A 14,953-nucleotide genomic window follows, 5' to 3' on the forward strand; every position below is an offset into this window, starting at 1 on the left:
GCCTTGTTTAGCTTCCATCTGCATGTGTTCTCTTGGAATGCAGGCATTTCCTCTTTAAGCTGTTTTGATATATTTATGGCCATTCTTTTTATTTGTGTATTTGGAGTTTCGTCTACATCGTTTTCATCATTATGAATTAATGATTTTGGAGAAGACTTTTTCTCTTTAGGTACATTTTATTCATTTAGTGGATATGTGTACATACATCGTCACAGGCCATGGTATGCCTGTGTGAAGGTCTGAAGACAACTTTTCGAAGCTGAAGGTTTAGCAAACGAAACACTCATACACAGAAAATCAGTAGATCTTCAGATAGTAGGCAATACTCTATGCACATTTATAAATGCCATTGCTGCTGCTTGCCTCTTCCTCCTGCAAAGAACAAAACCCCAAATCCAAAATGTGAAGACATCTCTAGGCCTTGGGAGGAGGCCTCACCTTGAAAAGACTTAAAGCTTAAGGGGACACAGTGTCTGCTCCATCAGGAACTGGAAAGAAAACTGACAGAAAAAAGGTTCAAAGGGACTTAAACTGGTGGATGGCAACTGGGAATCTTACCAAGAAACTTTTCTACTCATGTGAAGCCAAGCAAAACTGAATTTTCCTATGTGTACTTTAGATTAGTTCTAAATACATTAGGACACACACCAAGCACATACATACACACACACACACACATACACACACACCAAGCATACACACACACACCAAGCATACACACACACACCAAACATACACACACACACCAAGCATACACACACACACCAAGCATACACACACACACCAAGCATACACACACACACCAAGCATATACACACACATCAAGCACATACATACACACACATAGCATGCACACACATACCAACCATATACATATACACACACCAAGCATATATATATACATCTAGTACTCATACACAGCAAAAATACACACACACATACACACACAAAGCATATACACACACCAAACATACACACACAAAGCACACACACACCAAGCATACACAGACATACACATGCATGATTGACCTTTCCTATCACACTACCTTTCACACACACTCACACACACTCACAGATACACACACCAAGCATACATAGACATGCACACATGCACACACAGACACACACACACATGTACACACATGCACACACAGCCTCCTCTGGCTGGCACTTGTATGTGAATGGGCCATGTGTGGCATCTCTGCACCCACCCATCTCTTTGCTGCTCACTATCTCTCTAGGGAACATGACACACATACCTGACAAGGGAACAAAATACTGACTCCACCCACACTGTGGGCTTGCTGCCCTACACCAGGCTACTGAGAGGCATTGTGAAGTAGAATTGCCTTGGCAGAGCCCGGGACTATGAAACATTTGTGGAATTACTAGGCACAAATTACTTGGCACTGCAAATTGGAACTATCAACAAACCTTGTGACGAAAGTGCGCCGGACATGAAGCAACTTGTGAGCGGAGGAAACTGGCCTTGTGCTTTGTAATTACGTGCCCATAATGCATTCAATGTGCTTTAGCCAAACTGCGTGTTTATGTGTACAATTTGAGAGCTGGCATTGGGCTCGTTAGAGCAGCCTTGGCCCTCAGCAACTGTGAAAGGAAGGAACAAGCTATTCTTCAGAAGACAGCCGGTCCCGTCCCAGTTTGGATGGCAAGTCACATTATATGCCAGTAACATCCAGTTAATTTTTACAATGAGCGTGGCTTTTTTTTTTTTTAAAGAATTCATGGCAGAAATGGGACTTCTCAAATAATACCGCGTAGTAAAGTGACTTTCTACCCACACCTTTTTTGTAGCTCTGGTTGTTCTAGAACTCTCTATATAGAGCAGGCTAGTCTGTAACTCAGAGACCCACCTGCTTCTGCCTCCCAAATTCTGGGATTAAAGTGTGCACCACCATGCCTGGCAGCTTTCTCTCCCATTTTTTTGATAAGTCCAAATTGGGGACATTCCTTATATTTACCCAAATGAGAAACTAGACTTGCTGGGTTGGAAGTGAGCTTTAAAATTGCCACATAATTACAATCTCTGTCCCATTAATCAAAATATCAAATGGCCTGCTAATAGAGCTATATTTTCAAAAGATTATGCCCTGATAAAGGCTTGCCTCTATCCATGCTATCATGAGCATGACCTCTATGTTCCTCGATGACACCTACCCCATCCAGTGACATAATGGCTCCTCAGAGGGTGCAAGGTTTGTGGAGATTACCTGGGTCCCTCACATTTCTCTGCAGGCCAGGCAGACCCCTTGGGCCCTGACTCATGTCTAGTCACCTCAGGCCTAATCACAGAGCATGCAAAAGCTGGCAATTGAGCGCTGAGGGTGGCTGTCTGGTCTGGTCTACCATGAGTTCCGTCCCCTCCTCTTCCCTCCTCTTCCCTCCTCCCCCCTTTTCATGCAGGACTGCTTGACCTTTCCTTAACTTTTGAGAGTCGTCCTTACTGTAGCACAGATACTCACTTTCTTTTATCCTTCAGGTAAGTGTTACAGATGCTGCTGACTCTTGGCATTTGTATTTATAAAATTGATTCTCCTTCACCTTTGTTTCTTGTTTTCCTACGACGCTGGGGTTGAGCCCAGGGCCTTCTGTGTGCTGGGAAAGAGAACTACCACACCTAAGCAAGCTGTGTATGTACTCATCCAGTCTGCTTCAATGTCGCACATATTCCCTATTGAGATTCTTTTTCTATGAATTTTTGTGTTTTAGAAAATTTAAATTTTATGATTATTTTAGAATTACTGAAAAGCTGAAATGATAATAAAACCAGTTCTCCTAGATCCCTCTTTCAGATTCTCCAGTGGTCTCTATCTCTTCCCATTTGCGCTATCATTTCCACTGTGGGGTGTGTGTGTGTGTGTGTGTGTGTGTGTGTGTGTGTGTGTGTACATTTGTCCAAGCTATTTCCAAGTAAGGTGTAGCATGGTCCTCCTTTTCCCTAACGTATTTTGGGGCATAATCTCACTCCTACAGAACTGCTTTTCAGTACTGAAGAAAGAGAACACAGATAAGGAAAAAGGAAGGTAATTATATTCCATCTGGGCTCTCACGGCCCAGAAATAAGCATCTTGCTTCATAGTCTTCCAGTTCTGTTCTATGCATAGATCCAACTTTTAAAAATACAAGTGTGCTGCTTTACATACAGTTCTGATCCTCACTGTGAGAGGCAGGCTAGTATGGTGGGAGACTTGCCTGGCTACAGACTGGGGTGGGGGGCTTTTTCCTCCTGCAGCTTCTGGAACTAATTACTGCAAGCAAGGTAGCTTAGAACAACAAAATTGTGTTCTTTCATAGTTAATCATTTGGGAGTCTGATACCAAAGCGTTGGTTGGCAGGTGGTAGTTTCTGAAGGTCCTAGGGAGAATGGGCCCCTTGCTTTTCTTCTCAGGCCTTTCAGGGGCACCCGGAATTTTTGGCATTCAGATGATGATTTAATATCTGCCTCATCTTCATATCCACACTGAGCCCAAATCACACCAGCCACTGGATTTCTTTTTTTTTTATGGTCCACTCCAAATCGAGGAGGACACCATCTCAAGACCTTTAAGAAATCACATTTACAAAGACTTTCTTTCCCAGTAAGACTCTGTCCTGAAGTTCAGGATAAGCATGAATCTTGGGGAGGTGTCACTGTTCATACAGATATATTATGCTTTCTGAGTTTAACTCCTGGCCTTTTGAAAAAAAAAAGAGTTAAATGTAATACACAGAAAGAGGGTACTCAATAATTCTGGCTATTGGTTGTAGCAAGAACATGGTTATAATTGAATTTGTTCAACCAAAAACCTATTATCTATATAGGGTGAGGCTTTATATCTTTTGTTATTATATAATGGTGATTTCTGGAAGTTGTGCACAATTATTCCTTGGCATAAATGTTCAAGTGTGATTTCCAAAATTCTAAGAGTTTTGATTTAACAGATTTCTTTCTTGAACTTCATGCTTCCCAACTGGTTTGTATCGCTCATTCTATGAGCTTCCCTTTTGCACAGCAGACAGAGTTTGGCTATTGTGTGTGCTTTGTGTTTTGGAAGCATGTTCTTGAGATGGTAGGAGCTGAGAGACCTTTAAGTGGCAGAGTCTAGAGGAAAAAATCCTAAGATCCCTGAGCCATGCCCTTGAATTGGGTTAAAGCAATTCACCAGGGATGTATTTCAAATGCTTTAGAGTTTTGTTATCCAGGATGATGATGTCGCTCAGGGATAGAGTCTTTGCCTAGCATGTATCTAGGCCTTGCATTCAATCCCAAGGGGGAAAAAAAAAGCAAAATTGGGAGTGTTGGTTATAAAAACTAGAGCCTGACCATACTCAGTTCTTGAGCCTCAGACTTGAGATGTGTCCTCTGAGGCTAGCGAAGGAGAGATTTGAGATGTGTTCTGTGATGCTTGTGAAGGAAAAAAGAGGTACTCTTTGCTATATGCATGTAGTCTGTGTCATGTCGTTTGGATTTCAGCTTCAATATGACAATATAATGAGCCTCTGGTTCATAGCTATCCGTCTCAGGTGTTTTGTTATAGCCCAAAAAGCCGAGTGGCACAGGACACATTGTTTAGTCCGTCCAAATTACCAGCCTTGGAAACACGCTCTGCTGAAGGTCTGAGGCTGATACCACTCCCTCGTAACCTTTCTCTTGGCAGTAATTCACACGGTGAGCGCACACACAGTGAGCTGGGAGAAGTACATCAGTGTGTTACGGGGGGAGGGGGTCACACAGGAGTCAGGCCAGTGGAGAGCCACTCACCTTGAAGCAAACCCCTGCCCTTATGAAGCAGTTGGGAGCACTTGGGTCATCAGGAACTATAACAACACTAATATGGCATTGCTCCGTAATTCAAATGGGTGAGTCCAGAGGAACCTTACACCTGCACTTACCTGCTCTTACAGAGGAGCCTGAATGGAATATTTTCAAGGAAATCCAGGCTCAGAGACCAGGAGATTCCAAAGAGGCACCTCCAGGGCCCTCAAGAGATCTAATCCCCTCCTTCTAAGTGCACAGGTGAGGTGGGATGAACAGAAAAGGCATAGCTGGGTACAATGGCACCCACAGCTCTCCAGGGGCAGAGGCAGGAAGATCACTGCCACTTTGGGCTATCCTGTTCTACACAGTGGTTCCAGGCTAGCCAGGGACACATAGTGATCCCTGCTGCAGCAAGGTGTTGGTTTCTAGTTAACATGCTTCCCAGGACTGCCCAGAGGCTCACACAAATGCATCACCAGGCCAGGGCAAGCATGCTGACAAACTCCCAAGCCCATCAGGCACATGGCAGCTCAGAGTCCTAGAGCAAACCGGGCCCCTTAGTCAGCTGCTTCTAACCACAATAGAGAATATTCCCAGTGTAGGTGACCATGGTGTTGCTTTTAAGACATCCTGAAGGTTGGAGGGGGGCAAAGCAACCAAAATAACTCCTATATTCACACACCCAGCCCATGTTCTGCCTCCCACACAGGCTGGTTTTCTTTTATTCTTGTTTGAAATGGTTCAAAACAGGCACAGATTTGGAGGTGAACAGTCTCTTTAGTCTAGCCTGTATTTAATTCTGCAGTGAGTTTATAGAATATTTTGGTTTCAGTTGTTGTAGATTTGCAGACTTGGAGTTAAGTTTTTACTTTTAGGATTAAATGAGTTTCAAATAAAACTCATCCAGTTATCAAAATCTTGCCCATGTTTTAATTTTGGGAGGTGAGGGTAGGCTCACTGATCCCACGGGTTTTGACTGTTTTTCAGGACCAAATAAATCCTGGAAGCTACTGGGTGGACTGCAGCCAGGAGATTATGGCCTCGAGCAGGTAGGGGAGCCAGGAAGCCTCACATTCTGTGGATGTTCTAGTCTCACCCTTCCTCATCCCTGTACTGAATCTCCCTGGGCTTCCTTTTAAAGTGTCTGTAGACATATGCCAAACAGTCAGTAAACCACAGCGCTGTGCAAACTGGGTTCATTTCCTATTGCTGCTGTGAGGAGTTTTAACTCTGTGGCTCTAAGCACAACACAATCCATTATCTTAGAACCCTAGAAGTTAGGAGTCTGAGATAGCCATACTGGACAACATTAGGGTGTAAGAGGGGGTGTACTCCTCCTAGGAGCTCTGGGGAGGATGTTGCTTGTTTCTCTAGCGTCCATGGGCCACCCACATGCCTACACTTTGGCCTGGCCTTACTTTTGTCTGTGCTCCTGCCTTCCCTTGGGATCACTGAGGCCCATTAGACAACCCACAGAATCAATCTCCTGTTCTCGGGATCCTGACTTAATCACGTTGGCAAAATCTCCTTCACAGGTTCCATGGAGTGGGATGTAGACACTTTTGGAGGGCCAAGTGGCTCAGTCCGCAGCAAGTTATAAAAGGAGAAAGTCAGTCTGCCCCATCGACCTCCGTAGAACTTGATTAGAACATAAAGCACGAATGGAAGAACGTGGTCACACCTTACCTCACAGTTTGCTTAATCGGGTGTATATTAGACACCTATGTTTTCCCAAGGGTGGGGCTGACTGGAGGTGCAGTGTCTGCTGAATCATCAAGGACAGCTTGGAACCAGTAGAGATCAGCTCCCCGCCCCCGATATCTAGGGCCCAGGCAACAACTCTATTTACCCTGGGATTTCCATTGGCTGTTGGCTGTTGCGTTTTCTGAGATTTTATTTTAATGGCACATTTCCTTGGCAAATGCAATTAATTATAGTTAGGTCGATTTTTTCTCTGCCGGGTACTGTCCTGCTGTGCTAAGGGTTTCTGTGAGAGTCATTAAAGGAATCAGGTTCCTATAGAACCTGCCCATTCTCACCCTCCCCTGATCCAGAGATGCTCAGCTGGTTCAGAGGCGTCAGACCCACAGCTAAGGAGCAGGTGAAGTGGACTTCCTGTTCTGGCCTGGGAGCTGAAGTGATGCTCCTCAGGGCTGTCGTGTAGAAGTGTGTTTCCGAACAGCACAGACACACCCATCCTTCCAGAACTTCCTGTCAGCAGGTGATAGACCCTCATTTGTGCCCAGCACCCAGAAACTAGGCTTCCGGTGCATTGGTCCAGGCTGACTCCAGTGCCACAGAGAGCGCCCTGTGGCTTACAATCCCTCTCCGTGTAGCCTGTGGGTTTCATTTGCAGAACTTCTAAGAAGCCTATTGGCTGCCTCCACTCTCTCCTCTTGTGCTTCCCTCCCCTTTCCACTCCTCCCCTCCCCTTTTTGCCTTTGTCTACTTTGTCTAGTAAGATGAAGGCCAGCCTGGAGGAGGAAATTACTGGAAGGCTGAGAGGAGAGAACCCCAAAGTCTGCAGCAGCCACGGAGGGAGGACAGAGACAGGTCCTAGAGAGCCGGATGATCAGCCATGTCTACAAGAAGGTCATCCAAAAAAGCAAAGTATGTCTGAGATTTGCAAGCCGCCTTTTAAAGATGACAGGCTTTGGCACACCTCCCAGCTTTTGGAGAATGAGAGGACATTCCAGAGAGATGTCTTCTGTCCTGAGCTCATGAACGTGATGGGTTCTGGTCCGTCCTGAAGTCTTTGGCTTTACAGATGCTCATCCTTTCCTCATCCTTGCTATGGGATCCCCACCTGTGACGTGCTGAGCGTAGACGTGTCTGTGCCCTGCTCTCTCAGTGGAGGCTGTTGGGAAATCTAGGTGTTTTCATCTCAGCCCATGTGGGTCTAGATAGAACAGGTTTATTCACTCCAAATATGTCTAGAAAACTTTCAAAATGGGAATCTTTTTTTAAAAGATTCTATTTATTATTTGTTTCTTTATTTGTCTATTTATTTTATGTATATGAGTACACTGTAGCTGTCTTCAGACACGCACCAGAAGAGGGCATCAGATCCTATTACAGATGGTCATGAGCCACCATGTGTTCGTTGGGAATTGAACTCAGGACCTCTGGAAGAGCAGTCAGTGCTCTTAACCCCTGAGCCATCTCTCCAGCCCCCAAACCTGAATCTTTTAATGATACTACATTTCTGCTGTTGGCAGCTGAGTACACACACATGTATGCACACACACACACACACACACACACACACACACACACACACACACACTCAGATGTGCACCCCTCATCTCCACATACACCTTCACTTGTGCACACATACACACGTCCCTCTACATGCATGTATACACTTACACCCCAAAGTGTACACACACACACACAGTTCAACAATTTGTAGTCTCAAAAAGTCAGTGACCATGAGCTATGACGGCCATTAGATGGCAGTCTACAAACCACTCACAAAGCCCCTTACCTGTTCAGAGTCAACTTGGGAGTAATTTTTTTTTTAATTAAAAAAGGAAAAAGAAAGCTAAAAAGTAAAGGAATGAATGGAAAAAAGAAAAAAAGACGAGAAAGGAGACTGGAAATGTAGCGTAGTGGGTACACAGTACTTGCCTAGTGTGCACCCAGCCCTGGTTTGAGGCCTAGGACCATATAAACCAGGTCGTTGCTGCAATCCCAGTACAAAGGGGGTGGAGGCAAGAGATCACGAGCTTGGAAGGGAAGAAGAGATCAATCTACACTTGCCAAACTAATGCTTTCCAGGGAATAACACTAGCCATAAAATAAGCCTGCAGGTAACCCAGAGCAGTATTTAACCCAGGAACTCAAAGAGAAGGACTTCTAAACTCCACAGTGCTCTTTTCTCATTCTGATACAAACTGGTAAAAGCAAGTCGCTAACAAGCACGTGGAAACCAAACCCACAGGAAGATTTACAGTTCTGGGGTATGTTTCCATGAGCGGAATTAACATCTGCAGGCTTGTCCTATCTGAGCTCCCAAAAGATTGTAGAATCTAAGCAAGCAGGGCTCAACCCAGAGGCACCAAGGAGGAGGGCCATCCCCTTGATGAGAATCAGAGTCGTTAGAACTGAGTGCAGAGATCAGATTTTCCCAGCCCTGTCTCTTCATCTGGAGCATAGCCCCATCTCCCACCCCACGCTTGAGTGTACGCGCACGCACACACACACACACACACACACACACACACACACACACCTTCAGTTAGGATCAGAACCTGACCATTACTGAATCCCTTGGTCTTCAGGATGAGCCCATCTGACCAAGCTTCCCCTGAGCCAGGCCACTGGAACTTCTAGAAGGCTCCAGTCTGATGGATGTGGCTAGGTTTACCTGCATTTGAACTTCACCAAATCATTCCGAACTGGAACCTAGAATAGGTAAGGCACAAGGGACAGCAGTCTGTCACAGGGTCCTGTGCTTTAAATATGTATGCATTGAGACAAACAGCGGTTTTCAATCAGGCAGACCTGGTTTCAACTTCAAGTGTTTGAAACAAGCTTTTGTCGTTATTGAGTGAATGAGGTAGTCTTCATAAGGCGTTGGGCACTGTTTATCTAGTACACACTAATACTTACAATACTAACTAATAATTATAACTCTGCTTGGGACATACCCTCCCAGAGCAGCAGGCTCAGTTACCCTCAGAGATGTTCTCCTCTGGAATGAGACTCTTAGGATCCAGTTGGGGGAAAATTTTGCTCCTGGAGAGATGTCTCATTGATCAGGATTGCTTGCTATTTTTCGGGGGAATCCCATTTTCCCAAGGGATTCTCATTTAGTTTCCAGCACTCATGCCCTGCCGCTCAAAACCTCCTGTACCGTCAGTTCCAGGGAAGCTAATATCCTCTTTTGATACCCACGAGCGCGCACACACATGTGACATACATACACACAAACACATTTTAAAACTTGCTTCTGGTAAATTCCCCGCTTCTGAATCTGGATTTTCCTTTGAACAGCTGGTCCTACTGGGAAGTGATCACAATGCTGGTGACCTGGATGTAGCTTGTACAGTGAAACCATTGGCCAAGCTTTTCTCTCAAGTCATTATATTCAATTTCCCGGAAGGTGGTATCTCCCCCAGCAAAACTATGAAGCGTCTGGAGAAGCTGGAAGAGCAGAGGAAAGTCCAAATGGCCAGAAACATCGAGTCACACACCAATAATCTGAAGTTGTGGAAGACAAAAAAGAAACAAAAACAAAGCCTGTCTCCTTAGCAAAGCTGGCTGTCGCCACCCCGTCAATAAAAGGCCTTTGGAAGTCTGTGCGTGTACTGCCATCTAGTGGCTTAGGGAAGGCATGGCTGGAGCCTCCCGGGCCGTGTTGTAGGAAAGTGGTTGGTTCATCTTCCTCTTGAAGAATTTATGGACAGGCGTACTGACGAAAGCATTTAATGCTTATTCTCTAATTTGTTTCCTAATGTCCACAAATCACTGACAAGTTTATGAGAATCATAGAACGGGGTAGTTTACTCATCTGGCGGTTCAGTTGGGCTAGAGTTGGCAGAGTGTCTTTGGGGAAGGGTAAAGCCTGTTTTCTCTTGGAGCAAGGGGATCCGCAGAAGCAATGGCGCTACCTCAGTAGCTCCGTGCTGGCCTAGTGTGAAGGAGGCCACTCATTCTCCACAGCCCTCTGGTCTCTGACTTCTAAATGCATGTCCCTTGCTTGCCTTTTAACTTCCGCTACCATGTTTAAAAATCCTTCGTTTGATTTCTGAATTTCAGGGAAATATTCCAGACTTGTGGAGGCTCTCCAGGTTTTAGATACAGGCTCGTTCCCTTGAATCACTAGCTCTAAGACTATCAAATAGCGCTGTCCCTGGGCAGCCTTCTCCTCAACTGTCACACTCACACGAGGGTTAGGCTCCAGAGTCACAGAATTTGGGACCTGTACCAAAGGGATGGGTTCAAAAATCTCTCCCAAGTATCAATAGCCTGAAACTTTTTAGGGAAATTTAAAACTTACTTATTTCACATTTACTGATATATTTACTTATACTATAACTTACTTATATTATCTTAAAAAAAATCCAAGCCTGAAACAGCTGAATGGCTCACTGGGTAAGCCTGACACCTGGAAGCTTGATATTTGGAAGGAGTGAACAAACTCATAAAGTTGTCTCCTGACGTGGTCACGACACACACACACACACACACACACACACACTCCACAACTGATAAATTACTTTTGAAAAGCCAAGTGTAGTACTATTGTGGCCCCAGTGCTAGGAGGTAGAGCTGAGGATCCTAAAGGCCAGCCAGCCGGAGTGGGTGAGTTCCAGGTCTCATTGAGAGACAGAGACTCCAAAAGCAAGGTGGGGCTGGGGAGACAGCTCGGTGGATGAAGTGCTTGCTGCAAAAACGTGAGAGCCTGAGCTCTTATCCTCAGAACCTACAAAAAAGCCAGACTTCAGAGCTGCCTGGCTCGTCTAGCTGAAACGACAAGCTCCAAGGTCATTAACAGACTTTATCTCTAAATAAATAAATAGAGTGTGGCATAAAGCGCTGGAGGGGGACACCTGACACCGGCCGTCGGGCTCCACTCGTAGAGGACGGCAAAGCTACTCACAACACACACCCTCACACAAATGAAAACGCAGGTCTCTGAGGAATGATGCCTGAGGTGGACCTCTGGTCTTAAAAGGCACGTGCACACTTGCACACACATGTGTGTATACACCTGCACACGAACACAGAGCACACACAAAGTGAGGGTTTATATTGAATTTAGTCTCCTGGAGCCTGGGGTCTTCCCTATGGCTCTACATGAGAATCCACATTTTGCAGAGGAATTTGTTTGCTTCCTATAGCTGTGATAAATGCTATTATGTGAACATAAACGCTATGATGCGACTTGGGAAGGAAAGTTTCTTTCATCTTCTACTTCCAGATAACAATTGATGCTGAGAAAAGTCAGAGCAAGAACTCAGGTAGGGCAGGAACTGAAGCACTGAGGAATTTGAAAAGCAAAGAAAGAGCTTGGTGCCTCCTAGTATCTGAGACAGAACTACAAATGAAGCCCAAGCCCTCTAAACGTGTCTGTTCCCCTCCTTCACCCCTACCCCCACTGCACTGGAAGACTAGCCATTTTAAATACCCAGGCCCAGGCTTCTCGGTGACATGCTGGCACACAGTGTCACACATTATTAACTGGAACCCATAGAACCAGATCACACAGTGTAGACAACCGGGAGAAGGAGTTACGGAGGACAGGGTCCACCACTCCAGCATACAGAGCGGGTGAGCCCAAGAGAGTTGTATGTTTCACACCCATATCCTTGTTCCCAGAGTCAGGACCAGACAGAGCTGAAACTTTGACAGGGGAAATGAATGGAGCAGCAATCACACAAGTTTCTGGGCACCAAGAAACGAACCACTGCATCTACAAGAAAACCTCCAGTAGGATGTCTGACTCTTTAGGCTCTATTACTGGAAGGCTTGGCACCCTTCTGGAGATGTTAAAACTTTGCCTTAGTTTCTATGTCGGTTAAGGTTTTTGTTTGTTTGTTTTGTTTTTGTTTTTGTTTTTTGTCAACTTGACACAAGCTACAATCATCTGAAAAGAGGCAACCTATTGGCCTGTAGACAAAGCTGTGGGCTATTTGCTTGATTGATTAACTGATGTGAGAGGAAGAACCCAGGTCATCTTGGAGGATGCTGTCCCTGGGCAGGTGATCCAAAGCAAGCTAAGCAAGCCATAGGGGGAAGCCAGTAAGCCCTGTTCCTGCATGGTCCCTGCTTCAATCCTGTCCTGACTTTGCTTCAGTGGATGACTGTGACCTGCAAGATGAAATAAAGTGCTTTTTCCTCCAGTTGCTTTTGGTCGTGGTATTTATCACAGCAACAGAAACCAAACGAGGACAGTTCTCATCGTAAGTGAGCTTCAAACGAATGCAACATGGGTTAAAATTCCATTTTGTTTCAGTTAGCTGTGGAGCTGTAGATGGAGGAGGACATAGGAAAGCAGCTCTGGATCCTGCTGTAACCAGCAGGGGCTTTGATCCTGGGTGCCCTGCTTACCATCAGCACCGTCATTGTGTGAGAAACAGGATTTCCAACATCAGGGGTTTACCAGAAAAGGATGCGCCTTGCTCCAGGTCCGTGGTGTTTATACAGTTGATGGATCCACCTAATATCCCTGTTTGAAGATGATATAGTCACAGCCTCTGTGGTTTTGTGAGCCAGCAAAAAAAAAAAAAATAGTTTAATGGTTCAATTAGCTCCTTGAGGAGAGATGTGGTGCCTGAGATCTGCCAAATAAGCAGCATGCAGCCTCTGTGGGAGAAAAGGAGTCAGCGACTTCTGTTGAAGACACTGCTTTCTGCACAGCCAGATGTAGGACGCATTTTCTTATTGCTTTTTCCCAATAGCGGTGCTCAGGGGGGGATAAACTTTACTTAACCTAATTAATTTTAATCACAGCTTTCAAATCTCATACTGTGAAAAGAATTACAAATTGGAATACATTAATAGAAGCCATAGTTTATGCTGCAAGCTAATCATGAAGTGCGCATTTACATTTTCTGCATGAGTTTGCAATTATCATTAAAATAAAAAAAAAATCTGTTATGTCCTTTTAAATTACCAAAATGTGAACAGCAGATTGAGCAGGCTCATTGTGTGTGTGTGTGTGTGTGTGTGTGTGTGTGTGTGTGTGTCTATGTATCTGCTAAATTACTAGAAGAATGTCTAAATTTCCAAGAAATAGATGACTGTCTTCATTTGTGTTACCATGAGACAGGATTGACAGCGCTCCAGGGTGTCTTTGTTTTTGAAATAACCTTTAAAACTGATGCTACAAAAGTCTCACCTGCTTTAACAAGCAATCCTCCGGGTTCCGTCCAGATATATATAGATATTCTTCCTACCTCTCGCAATAACACCATACACATGTAACCTTGACTTTGGGTTCTGTGTAGATTACTGCATTGTCAGTATAAAAAAAATTGTAACTGGTTCCTCAAAGGATTAGAGATAGTTTAAAAGAAACACAGGAGGTATACTAATAAAATTTCAATAAAAATAGTTTGGGGGCTGGGTGGTGGTGGGGTGCATGTCTTTAATTCCAGTACTTGGGAGGCAGAGGCAGGCAGATCTCTGTGACTTTTAAGCCAGCCTGGTCTACATAGCTAGTTACGAGACAGCCAGGGCTACACAGAGAAACCCTGTTTTGGAAAACAAAACAAAGTGAAAAAGATAATTGGGCTAGAAATACAGTTTCATTGGTAGGAGCTTGCCTAACGTGCACAAAGGGTTCAGTCTCCCGAGCTACATAAAACTGGTGACACACCTATAGTCCCAGCACTGAGGAGGTAAGGGCAGGAGGTTCAGAGGTTGGTTTCTGTACACTCACTCCTCTCCGTGGGTTTCCGTAGGGGAGCAGTCTGTAGAAGGGGAAAGCTTGCTGGCTTTTGCACACGTTGATCAATCATAAACATTTGTACTTGCACACACTGTCTGCATTTGCACGCAGACCAGAGGAAGGCTTTGCCAGTTTCCCATGTGTCTGAGGCCTTGATCTTTGACATGCGTGCCCAAATCAGACCGTTCATTCACTCGGGGCTTCCTGGATGGCCATAGAGAGAGTGGCTTTAAAGCAGCAGGATTTTCACTTGCAGTCTTAGGTTCAGACCTGGATTTTTTTTTTTGGGGGGGGGGGGAGGGTTGTTTGTTTGTTTTGTTTTGTTTTTGTTTTTTGTCGATTTGACTCAAGCAAAGATCATCTGAGAAGGGGACCTTCAACTGAGAAAATGCCTCCTCCGTCAGATTGCCTATGGGTAAGCCTGCAGAGCATTTGCTTGATTGGTGATTGATGTGGGAAGGTCCAGACCTCTGTGGAGGACGCTACGCCTGGGCTGGTGGTCCTGAGTCATAAAAGAAAGGCTGGGCAAACCATGGAGAACAAGCCAGTAAGCATCTTTAGTTCCGGCCTCCCTCAACCCCAGCTTCCCTCCCTGGACTGTGATGGGGAAGTGTAAGAGAACTAAACCCTCTCCTCCCCGAGTTACTCTTGGTTGTGGTGTTTTATCACATGACAACAGAAACCTCTGTCAGGAGGCTCCTGACACGTAAATAAACACACTTTTTGAATTTGCTGAACAAGAAGGGAAATTTTCTTCTCAGGTAAAATTCTGACAAAATTTGTATCCAAGATGG

General features: G+C 45.0%; 1 long non-coding RNA gene across 1 annotated transcript; it reads left to right on the forward strand.

Moving 5' to 3' along the window:
* Positions 1 to 5,739: 5,739 nt before the first annotated feature.
* On the forward strand, positions 5,740 to 13,283 carry LOC143438460 (uncharacterized). Its single transcript, XR_013107276.1, has 3 exons — positions 5,740 to 5,808; positions 7,218 to 7,369; positions 9,758 to 13,283. It is a non-coding gene; the product is annotated as an uncharacterized LOC143438460 (long non-coding RNA).
* The last annotated feature ends 1,670 nt before the right edge of the window (positions 13,284 to 14,953 follow it).

Source organism: Arvicanthis niloticus, chromosome 25 (assembly GCF_011762505.2).
Source record: "Arvicanthis niloticus isolate mArvNil1 chromosome 25, mArvNil1.pat.X, whole genome shotgun sequence".
Lineage (NCBI taxonomy): Eukaryota > Metazoa > Chordata > Mammalia > Rodentia > Muridae > Arvicanthis > Arvicanthis niloticus.